At 37.1% G+C, this 19,004-nt stretch overlaps 1 long non-coding RNA gene across 1 annotated transcript; it reads right to left on the bottom strand.

The window, feature by feature from the left end:
* Nucleotides 1–1,107: 1,107 nt before the first annotated feature.
* LOC133129708 (uncharacterized) lies at nucleotides 1,108–3,499 on the bottom strand. The gene is made up of 3 exons (XR_009708843.1): nucleotides 3,437–3,499; nucleotides 2,494–3,303; nucleotides 1,108–2,083 (listed from the first exon to the last, which is right to left on the bottom strand). It is a non-coding gene; the product is annotated as an uncharacterized LOC133129708 (long non-coding RNA).
* Nucleotides 3,500–19,004: the final 15,505 nt, after the last annotated feature.

Below are 19,004 nucleotides of genomic sequence, written 5' to 3'. Positions count from 1 at the left end.
GTGGGGGTTCCTCAGCTTCTCTGCATTTAGTAAATCCACATATTACAAGAACTAAGGTAATGTCAGTGTCCTTTGTCAAATGCATAATAGGTTCTTGTTTTTAAAATGTGCTCAGAGAAACATTGATAGAATGCCAATAGTTTAGTTTGAATTGATAGAAAGCCCATTTAATTTCTTTGGAGCAATTATCATTGTCCGTTTCGCCGTTGCATACTTCTACAAAAGTACTACATAGAAATTCTATCATCTACGTTTTGTATAGGCTCTCTCGAACATGATGAGCACAAGCACAACCATCTCTGACCAGTATTTGTAATGTAGTTGCAGAGAAAATGCGTAACCCCCATCCATGTGAAAGAACATTCCGTATAACTTCAGCTCATCAAAGAATTGATAAGAAAAAACAATGCACAATGTTCATTTTTGGTGATATTGTCCTCAAACTTGAATGGGGATTTGTGCTTCTAAGCGCACCAGCCACAGCTACAATATCCTGTATCCAGTCAAAAACAGTATTCTTGTCAGTGAGAAACAAAGCTTGCACTTTCACTGTGATTGAGCTTCTGCAACTTTAACTTTAAGTAAAATTTGAGTAATCCTGACCCCAAATGTTTGACTTTCAGAAGGCCGCAGGATTATGCCTGTAGTCAAAATGGTTCAAGAATAGTAACCATTTTATTATGGGTATGTAAATTTTAAGCTTGCGTCAAGAAAAGGAGTGATATTTAAGTAGAGCAATGAGCAATCAACTCTGCCCTTTGGTAGGTTATTTTCATACAGTAGATTAATTCAATAATTCAATGAAGTGATTAAAATGGATTATGACACACACACACACACACACACACATAATAGGGTTGTGTGTTTGTGTTTGCATTCAGTGTATACATAGGCATGCAATTCTGTTCATGCACAGGATTGCAATCACTACAACCATCACCCATAAACCTCTTCAATAGTGGGCACTAGGGTCTGGTATGAATGACCACAAAACGTTTCATCTGACCTGGAAGGCTGCCCACATACAGACTATTCAAGACAATAAAAACATGCATGGGAACTGACAATTGCAAGTCATTTATTTTTAAATACAGAAACAAAAACAAGTTTGGTTTAAAAAATCCTTTTTTATTGTTATGAAACTAACTTATTGTACAAAACATTCAGTGCTGATACAGACACAGTTTTACGCAATATCATTTAGTCTATAACTATGTTGTATGCTTTATGTAAAAAAATTTTAAATATATAAAATGTACCTCGTTTTCACTCATTTTCACCAAATGAGCATGATACAAAATACAAATAACAGAACACAACCAGCTAAATTAAACGTCTTCCAAAGTAGTCATTACTTTAACCCTTTCAGACACTGTGCACATTATAATATACACCCTTTTTTCAAATGCTTTGTGACATATTTCACTACATAAGTCTATTCATATAAAACAATGCAAATCCATTGAATCTTACAAGTTATATTTTACATCTGTTCAGACCTAGCATCCACTGGAATGTACAAAAGATTTACAATAAAAAAGTATTTTTGATTTAATCTGATTTCTGGGTGAAGAAATTAAGCAGATTCGCCCTTTCACTAGTTACAAGAGATACACCACTGTTAGAAAACCTGATTGTTCAACAGAATAACATAGCTTGAAATATCTTCTCTTTCAAGCATGCTTGTTGTTATTGTTTTAATTTGAATACTGCTTCACATTACTCATTGCCTTTCCTAATGCTTGCATATTCAGTCTGTGTAAAGGGTCCATCATTTGTTACTGAGATAAACTGAACAGGACCTGCTCACATATACTGGATCAATAGAAGGCATTGCAGACGGTGGCTCCTCCTCCATGACTGCCTCTAAAAAAGAAGCATTTAATAAGTTAGGGTATTTAATTACATCTTTACTTGTTTCAGCTAACTGCATAATACTGATTCCACTCATCAGAGGGCGGGGATGCTTACCTTGAATTGGTTTACTTTTATATTGTATTTGCACTATATTGTATTATATTGTACAGCAGTGCTCCGAAGACAATGAAAATAGATGAGGCACACAAGGCTGGAATCCATCTTCCTGCAATATATATTACAATGTGATATATTCACAGAACCAGTTTCATTTTTTCATATTTTCAGGAAGCTTCTGGGGTTTTCTTTCCACTAAATTATGATTTTTTACATTGAGAATATATTTTGCTCATGTCTGTTTAAGAACATAGAGACAATGCTTATTTAGATCCAGATTCTTTGGAACTGCTACTTGTTGTTTACTGCAAAAAACATTTTGTTATTTTTGGAAATGTCATCCTGATACTTAGATGTCACCTTGTAATTGCCGCAGATTACAATCACCAAAATAATGTAGCAATTTCTCATTTCAAAGCTACCAGTGATGCCAAGCAGAAGGTGGATCAGTAGGCCAATGTGCACACAGCTGCCACTGCTACAGTGGGTACATTTTCTCATACAGTATATTGAGTTCACCTTGTGATCCTGAGGTGAAGCACTTTTCCAGATCAGTAGAATCACTGGAGGCATTGCTGACAGGGTTATGGGCGGTGCACATGTATGTTGTGGAGGGAGGGTGGGGGTGTAACTGGAGGTGAATAGTTTGGCCCACAATATCTCACAAATCTCACAATAGCTAACACTCAAATAAGGAAACAATTTCAGTCTATGAATAGTGATTTTATAATATATTCAATTATTTTGAATATTGTGAATATGAAACATAACACAGTTGAATCAGAATTATTTGTGTTCTGTAATTATGCTCAGAGAAGGGCTTGTTGGAAAAGCGACCACTTCTCCCTGCCAACATGTGTCTTTATCTTTCAGAGCAGTAAACTCTAACGGTCAGAATCAATCCACCGCCTTTTTTAAATTACCGTAAATCCTCAAATTGTGTCCGGGATTCTATTTGAAGCCGGGCCTCGGATAATAGCCGGGGGCGTGGTCCATTCGGACAAATAAAGGGCTTGTTAGAAAAGCGACCACTCCTCCCTGCCAAGTGCCAACGTGAGTCTTTATCTTTCAGAGTAGTAAACTCTAACGGTCAGAATAAATCCACCTCTGAGTGCGGCTTTTTAAAATTAATTCAATCCAGGCTCGATTGAGATTGAACTTCACTCATGCATAAACATTTTTTTCAAGTATTGCCTTCATTTTACAGAATTATACTCAAACAGAGGATTAAAATGTAGTTTACCTATTATATAAAGAAGCATAGATAGTTTCAACACAGATTCGTCTTGGCGTCTTGAAAGGTTTGTATTCAGTAGTCATTTTTTGTAACTGCAGAAACATATTGTAAGGAAATAACAATTAGCAAATTAGCTGTAAACTGCACGTTAAACATTTCAAATATACAGACTGTTTAATAGATCGGACATGATTACATTTCACAAGAATAGAAATTCCGACTTACATGTATTATCAACCATTCATACAGCAAACATTCATACATTCTCTTCTCTGCATTTGTAACTCCCGCTCTTTGTCCCACTTTCACTTTTCAACCCTCTGGTTTGCTTGGGCGGTTTTTCATTGGATTGCCAGTGTTGCCAAGTCCCTCCCACCGAAAATACCTACTTTCAAACGTCTCTGTAATAATTCAGTTATTGAAATAAGCTTTTCTTTCAACAGGTGTAAAGTAGCGTGTTTAATGAACCCTTTCGCACGGAAGTTCTAAAATAATTCCAACTGCCATACATCGTGAGTTTTTCTGCGTACATTACAGCTGTTCTAGAATTCGACTGTTACGTCGCACGTGCCTTCACTCGGTTGATTAATATCGTAATAATACTAATACATGCATATTACTGCGTACATGAGCTTACTTCAACAGGTCCTAGGCATGACTTTAAAGACAAACACTAAAACAAAAAAGCCCGTCTTTGAGTGGAATGTTGTAAACCTTTGAAAGCTGAGGAGAAATCCAGGCTTTGAGCGTTCCCATAATTTGAAGGAGTGTTCAAAACTATTGTCTACTTTGCTACCACTTTGCCCGTTTTCTCTTCTGCTCGCACATGTTTTTTCTTTTTCGACAGCGGTGAGCAGGGCCGGCATATGTCTATCAAGGTCAATATACAAAGAGCTCCATAATTTTTGGCACTGCATATAATAAACACCACAGAGATAGTAATCTCTTGCTATGTTCAAACCGAGGGCAAAACAGTCTTGTTTGTGCATCAAGGGTGCCAATAATTCTGGAGCCCACTGTATCCAACCGGAGTGCGCTGAGACAGCAGTATGACAGAACAGCACATGAGCATGCTAGCTGCCTTAAACCAATTAAATATTTAAATACATACCCTTACATACTCTTTGGTGATAAAATGCAAAAAAACACTTCAGTGCTTAATTATACATGAATAAGATTGTACTTTTATAAATACACAAAATTGTGTATTAGTGTTTACCACAATAACTGTCAGTTAATGATTATCCTACATTTTTGTCCATCTTTAGATTGTCACCGATGGCAATAGCTATATTACTGTAATGTCTATAACTATAAGCATTCGAAAATCCTTCAGTGACAAGTGAATTTTGGCACATACTGCTGTTTTCTGTTAGAACACACGGTGGCAGTAGAAATCCATATTATCAATTGATGCAAGGGGTGAGTTATGTGAAATCGACAGCATGTGATCATCTATTCATTTAAACAGACAGAAATCAGGATCATAACAGGTGGTAAATCAAGTGTGGGGGTACCTCAGCTTCTCTGCATTTAGTAAATCCACATATTACAAGAACTAAGGTAATGTCAGTGTCCTTTTCAAGACAAGTGTTCAGTGGACAAATGCATAATGGGTTCTTGTTTTTAAAATGTGCTCAGAGAAACATGCCAATAGTTTAGTTTGAATAGAATTCCAATAGTTTAGTTTGAATTGATAGAAAGCCCATTGAATTTTTTGAGCAATTATCATTGTTGTCCGTTTCGCCATTGCATACTTCTAAAAGTACTTGTACATAGAAATTCTATCATCTACGCTTTGTATAGTCTCTCTCGAACAGGATGAGCACAAGCACAACCATCTCTGACCAGTATTAGTAATTTAGTTGCAGAGAAAATGGGTAACCCCCATCCATGTGAAAGAACATTCAGTATAACTTCAGCTCATCAAATAATTAATTAGAAAAAACAATGCACAATGCTCATTTTTGGTGATATTGTCCTCAAACTTGAATGGGGATTTGTGCTTCTGAGCGCACCAGCCACAGCTACAATATCCTGTATCCAGTCAAAAACAGTATTCTTGTCAGTGAGAAACAAAGCTTGCCCTTTCACTGTGATTGAGCTTCTGCAACTTTAACATTAAGTAATATTTTGAGTAATCCTGACCCCAAATGTTTGACTTTCAGAAGGCTGCAGGATTATGCCTGTAGTCAAAATGGTTCAAGAATAGTAACCATTTTGTTATGGGTATGTCAATTTTAACCTGGCGTCAAGAAAAGGAGTGATATTTAAGTAGAGCAATGAGAAATCAACTCTGCCCTTTGGTAGGTTATTTTCATACAGTAGATTAATTCAATAATTTAATGAAGTGATTAAAATGGATTATGACACACACACACTGATCATACAGTGTAATAGGGTTGTGTGTTTGTGTTTGCATTCAGTGTATACACAGGCATGCAATTCTGTTCATGCACAGGGCTGCAATCACTGCAACCATCACCCACAAACCTCTTCACTAGTCGGCACTAGTGTCTGGTATGAATGACCACAAAACATTTCATCTGACCTGGAAGGCTGCCCACACACAGACTATTCAAGACAATAAAAATATGCATGGAAACTGACAATTGCAAGTCATGTTTGGTTTGGTTTGGTTTGGCTTAAAAAATCCATTTTTATTGTTATAAAACTCACTTACTGTACAAAACATTCAGTGCTGATAGAGACACAGTTTTACGCAATATCATTTAGTCTATAAAATATATTAAATGTACCTCGTTTTCACTCATTTTCACCAAATGAGCATGGTACAAAATACAAATAACAGAACACAACCAGCTAAATTAAACATTCTTTCTAAGTGGTCATTACTTTAACCCTTTCAGACACTGTGTAAATTACAATACCATTTACCATTTACAATATACACCCTTTTTTCAAATGCTTTGTGACATATTTCACTACATAAGTCTATTCATATAAAACAATGCAAATCCATTGAATCTTACAAGTTACATTTTACAACTGTTCAGACCTAGCATCCACTGGAATGTACAAAAAAATAATAATTAAAGATTTACAATAAAAAAGAATTTTTGATTTAATCTGATTTCTGGGTGCAGAAATTAAGCAGATTCACCCTTTCACTAGTTACAAGAGAAACACCACAGTTAGAAAACCTGATCGTTCAACAGAAAGATCTTCTCTTTCAAGCATGCTTGCTGTTATTGTTTTAATTTGAATACTGCTTCACATTGCTCATTGCCTTTCCTAATGCTTGCATATTCAGTCTGTGCAAAGGGTCCTCCAAGACTGCCTCTAAAAAAGAAACATTTAATAAGTTATGGTATATAATTACATCTTTACTTGTTTCAGCTAACTGTATACAATTGATTCCACTTATCAGAGGGTGGGGATGCTTACCTTGAATTGGTTCCCTTTTTACATTGTGTTTGCCTTTTCCTCATGTACAGCAGTACTAGTGCTCCGAAGACAATGAAAATAGATGATGCACACAAGGCTGGAATCCATATTCCTGCAATATATATTACAATGTGACATATTCACAGAACCAGTTTCATTTTTTCATATTTTCAGAAAGCTTCTGGGGTTTTCTTTCCACTAAATTATGATTTTTTACATTGAGAATATATTTTGCTTATACCTGTTTAAGAACATAGAGACAATGCTTATTTAGATCCAGATTCTTTGGAACTGCTACTCGTTTACTGCAAAAAACATTTTGTTGTTTTTGGAAATGTCATGCTGATACTTGATGTCACCTTGTAATTGCTGCAGATTACAATCACCAAAAGAATCTGTAGCAATTTCTCATTTCAAAACTACCAGTGATGCTAAGCATAAAGTGGATCACTTCCATCATTAGGCCAATGTGCACACAGCTGCCACTGCTACAGTGGGTACATTTTCTCATACAGTATATTGGGTTCACCTTGTAATCCTTGGGTGAAGCACTTTTCCAGACCTGTAGAATCACTGGAGGCTTTGCTGACAGGGTTATGGGCGGTGCACGTGCATGTTGTGGAGGGAGGGTGGGGGTGTAACTGGAGGTGAATAGTTTGGCCCAGCTGCACACAGCTGTCATTAGCACAGGGGTGCAGAGTTTCCCAGCTGTAAGTCACTTCAGTCCCCTGACTGAAGCAGCTGAGACTGACATTATTCCCCAGGCACTCTGCTGTGATGTTGGGTTTAGAGACGGGCTCTAGAGGAAAAATAATCAAACATAATAAAAAATAATCAATTTCAACTACATTACACACTCATATTGGACACAAAGCAATGATTTAAATATTCAGAGGCCTGGGCCATGTAATAACAGTCTACTTTGGCTTAAAGTTTGCCTTAAAGTTTGAAAATTATTAATTCTCTATTATAATGGAAAATTAATAGCACATTATGGTGTGTAAAAGGTGAAAAAACATGCAGATAATGAGAAATCTGCTTTGAGCTAACTTACCAAAAACCTGCAGGTGAAAGTATGTGTTCTCTGGTGCCTTTAGTCCTCCAGATATATATTCAATTTTAACTTGATACAAGCCAGAATCTGATAGGTTTAGTTTGTTCAGCCATAATGAATCATTGCTAATACTCATACTGATCCTTTTCTTATATTGTTCATGACCTTGAAATACTGTTTGAGGACTCCATACAACTATTCTAATTGCATTAAAAAGTAAGTCAACACTGTAGCTTTGGTCAGATTCAGGTGAGACAGGAAATGAGATGCTGTCTCCCACTTTCACTCTGATGGTGGCCCGTCTCTCTACCACCCCCTCACCCCACCTGCACTGGTACACTGTAAAAGAGGAGAATTATTCACACTGTATCATGGAGGTGGAGTTGTCACATAACACACAAAGATGGGATTATTCACATTACAGTAGGTTAGGACTCTAAGTGAGATTCCTTTGGGACATTAACATGCCAAAACAATCTTAACACGAATTATTTTCAAAATAATGTACTTCACGCTAATCCAATTATGCGAGCCCCATGCTTTTTTCATGAAAGGCATGTCAAGCGAGGTTCCGGGAAACTCATAACAATAGCTAACACACAAATAAGGAAACAATTTCAGTCTATGAATAGTGATTTTATAATATACTCAATTATTTTGAATATTGTGAATATGAAACATAACACAGTTGAATCAGAATAATTTGTGTTCTGTAATTATGCTAGGAGAAGGGCTTGTTAGAAAAGCGACCACTTCTCCCTGCCAACATGTGTCTTTATCTTTCAGAGCAGTAAACTCTACCGGTCTGAATCAATCCACCGCCTTTTCAATTAATTCAATCCAGGCTCAATTGAGACTGAACTTGAGTCATGCATAAACATTTTTTTCAAGTATTATTTTACAGAATTGTACTCAAACAGCGGATTAAAATGTAGTGTACCTATTATATAAAGAAGCATAGCTTCAGCACAGATTCTTCTTGGCGTCTTGAAAGGTTTGTATTCAGTAGTCATTTTTTGTAACTGCAGAAACATATTGTAAGGAAATAACAATTAGCAAATTAGCTGTAAACTGTATGTTAAACCTCTTGTCATACACCGGCGCAGTCCATGTGACACCGTAACAATTTTTTTAAGGGCACTCCTTTGACATTACACAATAAATAATTTAAGTAGAAGATCTGTCCAAAAATATACCGGCCACATTTAAAATATACAGACTATTTTACAGATCGGAAATGATTACATTTTACAAGAATAAAAATTCCTACTTACACGTATTATAAACCATTCATACAGCAACCATTCCTCCATTATCTTCTTTGCATTTGAAACACCCGCTCAACCACCACCCGCTCAACCGCCCCTTGGGCGGTTTTTCATTGGATTGCCAGTGTTGCCAAGTCCCTCCCACCGAAAATACCTGTCTAAATACAGGTAGTCGTCGACTTACGACCTATGCAACTTACGACCGTTCGCCTTTACGACAGCGAAGAAAATATTGATAAAATATGACTTGAAGATGATTATAATATCATGACACAGTATCATATATGTAAGGTAATTATAACATAGGCCGACTTACGACCAGTTCCACTTACGACCGGTCGTTCTGAACCAATTACGGTCGTAAGTCGACGACTACCTGTTTGATTTGATTTGATTTGATAATCTTTATTTTGAACTTACATATATTAAAACAAAATAAAACATAATGAAGGCCACAAACTATATTTAATGAAAAATAAAAAATAAAAAAAACAAAATAAATAAAAGTGCGATCATTTCTCATCCCCTGTGTCCAAAAAGGAGTAGGAAGAAGTAAAGACTTATTTACTCCTACCCCCTTATTTCATTAATCATAATTTCAATAATCAATTCCAAATGCGCTGTATGCTTACTATATATTATGATAGCTATATATAATTTATTTATACCTACATATACACACCTATTTGAATATTCTCATTTATTTATATATACATACATACATACATACATTCATACACATACACACATGCCAACATGCATTCATGCATGCATACATACATCACATATACATGCATATACTATACATACATATTTACATATATAACCCGCATTCACGTTGGTGTATGTTACAAGCGTGAAGACTCTCTGATCACTGTATTGTTCACAAAAACAAGACATAATACTAAATTAAAAACAATCCTCTTTCCTCCACACTATAACCATTGAGAATGATGTTTTTATACAACCTCTTAAATTGTACAATATTAGTGCTCTTTTGGAGTTCCAAATCCAAACCATTCCATAGGTTGACCCCACCGATTGTAATCCACTGACTTCTCATAGTGGTATGTATAGGAAGTTGCTTTAACTTAAAATCCCCTCTTAAATTATAACCCCCCTCTCTCTCAAAAACATCTTCTGTATATTCCCCGGAAGTAAATTATTTCTTGCTTTAAATATGATTTGAGCTGTTTTGAACCTGACCAAATCCATGAACTTCAATGTATTTAGCTCTACAAAAAGAGAGTTTGTGTGATCCTGGAAACCAACATTGTTCACAATCCTTATTGCTCTCTTTTGCAGTATGACCAGTGGTTGTAAGATACTTTTATATGTGTTACCCCAAATCTCCACACAATAACTTAGATATGGCAATATCATTGAACAATAGAGTATATACAAAGCCCTTTGATTTAGAATTTGTCTTGTTTTCCCCAGTAAAGCAACATTTCTTGCCAGTTTAGCTCTTATATATGAAATATGGTGTTTCCAGCTGATTTTGTGGTCTAGAATCACACCTAGAAATTTAATTTGATATACTCTTTCTATTTTTATATTATCTATCATTACTGTTGCCTCTGTTTCAATTTTACGATGACCAAAAAACATTATCTTTGTTTTATTCAAATTTAATGACAGTTTGTTCCTGTCAAACCACCGTTTTAGTTTATTCATTTCTGAAGTGATCACCTTCAAAAGCTGCTGCAAATTGTCCCCAGAACAGAAAATATTTGTATCGTCAGCAAATAAAACAAATTTAAGAATGTCTGAAACTTTGCAGATGTCATTTATATAAATAATAAACAGTTTGGGTCCTAAAATGGAACCCTGAGGAACCCCACACTTGATGTCCATAAGTGTTGACTTACACTCACCCAACTTTACAAATTGCTGCCTGCCCAACAAATAGCTTCTTATCCAGTTCAGCGCTACCCCTCTAATACCATACCTTTCCAATTTATCTAATAATATATCATGATTTATAGTATCAAAGGCCTTTTTTAAGTCAATAAATATTCCTATAGCATATTTTTTGGTATCTATACAATTAGTGATCTCTTCCAATAATTCAATTAGTGCTAAAGATGTACTTCTATTTTGTCTGAAACCATATTGGCTCTCAGTCAACAGCTCGTGTTTATCAATAAATGCATCTAGCCTTACACTGAATACCTTTTCTAAAATTTTTGAAAACTGTGAAAGCAATGATACAGGCCTGTAATTTGTAAAGCTGTGTTTATCACCAGTTTTATATAACGGTATGACTTTAGCTACTTTCATTTCACTTGGGAATTTGCCAGCTTGGAAGGACAAGTTGCAGATGTGTGTTAATGGTTTTGATATTCCGTCAATGACTTTCTTGACTATTGTCATATCCATGTCATTACAGTCAGTTGACCTTTTGTTCTTGAAATTGCTTACAATGTCCACTACTTCTTTTTCTTCTACTGCTTTAAGAAACATTGAACTTGGATTTTTATCATAGTTATAGCCATCAAAACCTTCACTTGACTCTAAATTGATTTGGTTTGATAATTCCGGTCCCACATTGACAAAGAATTTATTAAAACCATTAACAACATCCTCCATATTTTTTAAAGTCTTATCATTTTCGACAAAGTGTGATGGGTAACTAGAACCTCTAAATCCATTTCGAATTATACTATTCAATACACTCCATAAACCTTTAATGTTGCTCTTATTATAATCCAATAATTTATTATAATAATCTTTCTTACATGTTCTCATAATATTAGTTAACTTATTTTTATATTTTTTATATTTATTTTCAGTCTCTATATTTCTATATTTTATGAATTGTCTGTATAATGTATTTTTCTTTTTACAAGCATTTTGCAATCCCTTAGTTAGCCATTGACTATCCTTGTAATTTTGTTTACTGTTGTATTTTTTAATCGGACAGTATGTGTCATATAATAACTGGAATACATTTAGAAAGGATTCATATGCTCTATCTATGTCTTCTATATTGTAAACCATTTCCCAATTTTGTTCTAATAATGCCTTTCTAAGTAGAGTCATAGATTCCTCATTTAGATCACGTTTATAGATGAATTTCTTGGCATCCTTGTCCTTCCTATTATTGCAGTCATAGACTACAAATACTGGCAAGTGGTCACTGATGTCGTTTACTAGGAGCCCACTCATTATATTGTCTTCCAGAACATTTGTCAGTATATTATCAATCAACGTGGCACTGTGTACTGTAATTCTGCTTGGTCTTGTGATCTTTGGATGTAAACCCAAACCGTATATTGTGTTGATGAAATCCTCTGTATTCTTATGCTTATTTGGGTTCAGAAGGTCCACATTCATATCACCACAAATGAACATTATTTTTTGATTTGATATTGCAAACACTTTTTCCATCCAATCACTAAACAAGTCAATACTTGATCCAGGTGTTCTGTAAATACAACTAACTAATACATTTTTCTTTTTTTCCATACATATCTCTACTGTTATGCATTCTATTATATCATCAACAACTGCTGTCATACATTCCACCACTTTATAGTTGAGTCTATTATCCACATATAATGCCACACCACCTCTTGTCTTATTCTTTCTGCTCTTATAGTTCAAGTCATAACCATTCAATTGTAAGTCATCAACACCCTTCTCAGGGTTGATCCAGGTCTCTGATATTGCTATTATGTTGAATGGTTTCTTGAATTGCTCTAAGTATCTTTTAATGCTTTTGAAATTGGCGGACAGGCTTCTACTGTTAAAGTGGATGATTGAAAAGCTGTGATCCAACTTAATCTTTGTATTAAACTGTTCTTCTGAATAGTAGCTGCAGTTGTTGTTGATATTGTTAAAGAAATTGTTTTCAGGGTCAATGTCGTTTTCAATGTCCTGTGCTTTGTGTTCAGTATATTGAAATGTTTTTAAACGTTCGTCTAAGATTATTAGTTGGTCAATAATTTCACCCTTATATGAATAGCTTTTGTCCTGATTTGTCATGATGTGTTGTGAAATTGCTTTGACAGTCTATCCATTGATCTATGATGTGTCTTTCCCATTACCTTTTGTTGTTTGATTCATTCGTAATTGTCCAGGTCCTGCAGCTCTCTGATGACTAGCACTTTTGCCTGTTCTGGCGTTCCGTTTAATTTGATGAAGATTTTGCAGTTGGTTGTCCACGTTGATTGTATTTTCTGCTGCTTTTTCAGGAATCGAGCCTTTCTGGCAATGTCCCCATTCTTTTTGGTCAAATGTTCGTTCAAGTACACTTGTGTTCCCTTTAGCCTTCTTCCCTGCTTGAGCAGTTCCATCTTGTGTTTTCTGTTTGCGAATCGCATTATAACGGCTGGTTTATCATTCTTGTTTTTCCTGTTGAGAGGGTGACAAGCCTCGATGTTTTTTCGGTCTATTACAATTCCCTTTGATTCCAAGAAAGTAGTCACCTGGTTCTCCACGGAGTTCAGGTCCCGTTCGTCGCTTGCATCCTTGCCGCTCATTGTTGAGGAGACGGCCTTTGCGTACGATCGGGGCTTGATCTCCAATCCCGAGACAATGATGTCATTAATTCGTGTGTACTGTTCCAAGTCCGCAACGCGGTTCTCCAAAATGGAAATAACTTTTTCTTTCTCCGTGTTCTGCTGTCGCAATGCTTTTACTTCTGCCACCAAGCTCATGATAGTTTTCTGTTGCTTGTTAACAGTGGCAACCTCCTCGGTTAACATGTTGAGAGTAAATTTTAACTCCTCAAGATCCTCCGTTGTAGCTGGAGTTTTCTTCGGTCCCATGGTGTTGTTTGTACCGACGTTGCCCTCCTGGATCCTGGCTGAAAACGAGCCACACCAGTCTAGCAATATATTCCAGTTTATATTCCAGATGATAAGCTTTCTCCCGCCGCTAAACGACACTAACCTGTACTTCGGCTAAAGACGAGCCTCGACAGGCTAGTTTGTTTCCTAACTAAGCGACCGATGCGCCGCTGTTCTCCCGCAACGTCAGCCCTTCCAAACTTTCAGCTTCGACAGACACACAGAGGCACTAACTAAAAACAAAACAAACAAAAGTTAAATAACACAATAATACTTGAAAAGAAAAGAAAATAGGCAACTAATGCAAATAATGCGGAGCTCCTGGGAACACCCTTACATACTCTTTGGTGATATAATGCAAAAAACACTTCAATGCCATACATGAATAAGATTTTACTTTTATAAATACACCAAATTGTGTGTCAGTGTTTACCACAATAACATCCAACATTTTTGTCCATCTTCAGATTGTCACCGAAGGCAATAGCTATATTACTGTAATGTCTATAACTAAGCATTCGAAAATCCTTCAGTGAATTTTACCACATACTGCTGTTTTCTGTTAGACCACATGGTGGCAGTAAAAATCCATATTATCAATTGATGCAAGGGGTGAGCTGTGTGAAATCGAGAGCATGTGATCATCTACTCATTTAAACAGTACGCTGCAGCCCTGTTCTTCTCCTGGTTCATGCCCACACTTCGTCATATCCTTCAGCTCCAATTGCATCACCCTGCCCCTTTAAAACTGCTCACTATAATTTCCCTCATTTGAATTTCGTATTTGGTGTGACATGCTTGCGTCTCTCTACCTCAAGTCCACAGGTTTCTAAAATTAATCTTTATTTCCACCTGGGTCAGGCAGGCACAACAGCATGCTACCGACCAACAACCACAAAAAGACCACTGTGTTCCTATACCCATGACATTTTATGATTAAACTGTTCTGTGAACTCTGCACTATTACTCATACCCAACATTACCATACCCATTATTAATTTTGAACCACTGCAATGCTATAAATATTCAATGACATGCCCGATGGTCTGGTAATGTTATAGCTGTGATTGTTTTTCAATAGCATGCAAGCAGAGCAATGAGAAATGAACATACTTCCCTTACCTGTGTTATTTTCTTACATTAGATTAATTAAATGCAACACCAGACACACACACACACACACTCACACACAAACAAACAAACAGACATACACGCAAAACAATTGATAATCTGAGCAATGTAATAGGTTTGTGTTTGCATTCAGTATGACAAGCACAGGCATGCAATTCTGTTCATGCACAGGGTTGCAATGACTGTTGAACCCAGAAACGTCTTCAGATGTGTATGGCATGAATGACCACAGAATGTTCCATCTGAGCTGGAAGGCCAGCCACCCACACCCAGACTATTCTTGTTTGCACCTGAACCAAGACAAGCAAAGCATTTCAAAACTTACATGGAAACTGACAGATCCACAAAACATTCATTTTTAATATAGGACCAAAAACAACGTAGGAAAATTGCATTATTGGCATTTGGCAGACGCTCTTATCCAGAGCAACATACAGTTGATTAGATTAAGCAGGAGACAATCCTCCCCTGGAGCAATGCAGGGTTAAGGGCCTTGCCCAAGGGCTCTTATTGTGGCTACACCGGGATTCAAACCACCAACCTTGTGTGTCCCAGTCATTTACCCTAACCACTACGCTACAAGCCACCCTAAAGTGTTAGCCTCCTTTTTAAAACCACTTTAGACCCCTGGACATTGAATTTGGTGTTTTATTTTCTATGTTAATTAAATATTTACATTACTGTTTTCTGATTGGTTATTTAGTAGACCTTAACTAATCAATCAGATGCAAGTATGGACCAGCAGGTTGACATTTGAGGGCACAAGCTGCTGTGTCAGGTTAGGCTGTTGGAACTTGGCAGTGATTGGTATAGGAGAAGCCACATTGTTTGGCCATAATAATTATTAAACGACATGAACCTTCTTCCAACTTTGGGACTGTGGCGGTGCCCTACAGCGGCCTTGAAAAAAACCCCTGAGCCATGTTGAGGAGGAGGATGGCAGTGGCCTCCCGGAGATTACACCGGGTCAAGCATTATGGCAGCCTGAGGGTGATTCAGAAAGTGGGCAGGAGCACATGCAAAGGGGTGGCGGCCAGAAGCATTCCCAGAAGCATAAGCATTCACAGGTGCAGCAGCTTCAGCAGCAGATGTAGGTCATGCAGTAAGCCCTGCAAGGCCTCCTGCAGTCACGAGACCGACCTCCTGAGCGCCCAGGTGTCCCAGGCCCAGCAGCTTTTGAGCTGTCAGTGGGCTGAGCTGATGACAGTGAAGACCCCCAGTGGTTAGACCTGGAGGAATCATTTCAGTCTGACTTGGGTGATGATGTTTCCCAGACCTCTGACCCCATTCTCTGGAACCACAGGCTGACCTCATCTTCACTATCAGACACACAAACCAGTGAATATGCAGGGATTCTACAGTATTGTCAGTTTTTACTGTTTCCTCACCGAAATTTGAATGAACTTAGGGTAAGAGCCCACATTGGGTCTTCCTATGCTGTATATGGGAAATGAACATTGAGTTTGATTCCCCATCTGGCATGTTGCACGTAGATTTGAAAAAATGTGTGTAAGTAGAATGAATCAGACTGTCTGCTTATTTCTCCACATATAAATCTGCTTGGGAAACAAGAGTTCAAGGGGTTTGGAGACCTGTTGATCAGTAAACATTCATTTTATCACATTGTCAGACAAACATCTACTAGTATATTATTAGACAGAAGATACTGGTCGCAAATTGCCTGTACATGTAAATTCATTCAGATTCTAAAACCATGTAAACCGAAAACCAGACATGAATATGAGAAATAATACATTTACAAAAATACCTAACAGACAGAAATCAGGATCATAACAGGTGATAAATCAGGTGTGGGGGTACCTCAGCTTCTCTGCATTTAGTAAATCCACATACTACAAGAACTAAGGTAAGGTATGCATAATAGGTTCTTGTTTTTAAAATGTGCTCAGAGAAACATTGATGGAATGCCAATAGTTTAGTTTGAATTGATAGAAAGCCCATTGAATTTCTTGGAGCAATTATCATTGTTGTCCATTTCACCATTGCATACTTCGACAAAAGTACTTGTACATAGAAATTCTATCATCTCAGTTTTGTATAGGCTCTCTCAAACATGAGCACAAGCACAACCATCTCTGACCAGTATTTGTAATGTAGTTTCAGAGAAAATGCGTAACCCCCATCCATGTGAAAGAACATTCAGTATAACTTCAGCTCATCAAAGAATTGATTAGAAAAAAAAACAATGCACAATGCTCATTTTTGGAGATATTGTCCTCAAACTTGAAAGGGGATTTGTGCTTCTAAGCGCACCAGCCACAGCTACAATATCTTGTATCCAGTCAAAAACAGTATTCTTGTCTCTAGTAATATTTTCAGTAATCCTGACCCCAAATGTTTAACTTTCAGAAGACCCCAGGATTATGCCTGTAGTCAAAATGGTTCACGAATAGTAATCATTTTTGATATATAATGAACAGCATATAATGAACAGCATATCGATAGTAATCTCTAGGTTATGTTCAAACAGAGGGGAAAACAGTCTTGTTTGTGCATATCTATCAAGGGTGCCAATAATTCTGGAGCCCACTGTATCCAACCGGAGTGCGCTGAGACAACAGCATTACAGAACAGCACATCAGCATGCTAGCTGCCTTAAACCTATTAAATATATGAATACCCTTACATACTCTTTTGTGGTATAATGCAAAAAACACTCCAATGCTTAATTATACATGAATAAGATTTTACTTTTATAAATACACCAAATTGTGTGTTAGTGTTTACCACAAGAACTGTCAGTACATTTTTGTCCATCTTTAGATTGTCACCGATGGCAATAGCTATATTACTGTAATGTCTTTAACTACAAACGTCTTATACCATTGCTATATTCACAACTTATCACATATTGTACTGCCACAGAGGATATATGCTATATTGCTGCAATGATAGGGCGGCCTGTAGTGCAGTGGTTGAGGTACATGGCTGGGACCCGAAAGGTTGGTGGTTTGATCCCCGGTGTAGCCACAATCAGATCCACACAGCCGTTGGGCCCTTGAGCAAGGCCCTTAACCCTGCATCGCTCCAGGAGGGATTGTCTCCTGCTTAGTCTAATCAAATGTACGTCGGCCCCGAAATTCTGTGCTTGCAAATTGTTTGTTTTTATAGCAGTCATGTGTGAGGAAAGCATGTCTTTGAGTGCAATATTGTGACCTTTGAGGAGAAATCCTGGCTTTGAGCGCATACATGATCTGAAGCATTTTCAACTGTTCTGCAAGCACAACATTTTATTTATTATGCGCCTTCCATTTATAATGAAATGGAGCTGCAGGAAAGACAACAGGATCTAAAAGATCAAAGAAATACTGCTTTGCTTCGTTTCTTTTATGATAGCGGTGAGCAGAGCCAGCATATGCATATTTGACCTAGGGAATATGTTTATCTATTAAGAGCACTCATAAATGGTCATAAGAAATGGTCATACATCCCTCCAAATGTGCTCTCTGACCTTCACAAATTATAGGAAGAAACTCATGTCTTGTTATCTTTGCCTTTGCCAAGTACTAAACCAAGGATGCCAATAATAGGGGCAACATGGCTCAGGCAGTAAGAGCAGTCGGAGGGTTGCCGGTTCGATCCCCAGCCTGGGCTGTGTCCCTGAGCAAGACACCTAACCCCCAAATGCTCCTGACCAGCTGGTCGGCGCCTTGCATGGCAGCCAATCGCCGTCGGTGTGTGTGTGTGTATGAATGGGTGAATGAGAAGCATCAATTGTACAGCGCTTTGGATAAAGGCGCTATATAAATTCCAACCATTTACCTGAAACCTGTTTTTTGGGGAAATCCTTTTTTTTATTTGAAAAAAGACTTTTGTTGATCTTTAGTGAAGCACACTACTACGACAAATGTTTTACAATAAGGTGCATAGTGCACTGAGACACAACAGAAATCCCTGTATACATATTTATTTTTATTTTATGAAATGTATGTTTTGTAATATATAACATTAAAATGCCTACTGATTATGTTATATCACTACCCAGAATGGCAAGATACAATGTAAAATTAGATTAGCCTGGTCTGGCAGCAAGGCTAAAGAAAACTTTAGAAAAGATTATTGACTTGCAGATTTTTAAGTCATAGCTTTGTCATCCAGATGAATCCCGAATAGCA

This window comes from Conger conger, chromosome 5 (assembly GCF_963514075.1).
Source record: "Conger conger chromosome 5, fConCon1.1, whole genome shotgun sequence".
Lineage (NCBI taxonomy): Eukaryota > Metazoa > Chordata > Actinopteri > Anguilliformes > Congridae > Conger > Conger conger.
Note: the sequence above shows the minus strand (reverse complement) of the source record. Positions and strands in the feature narration are given on the sequence as shown.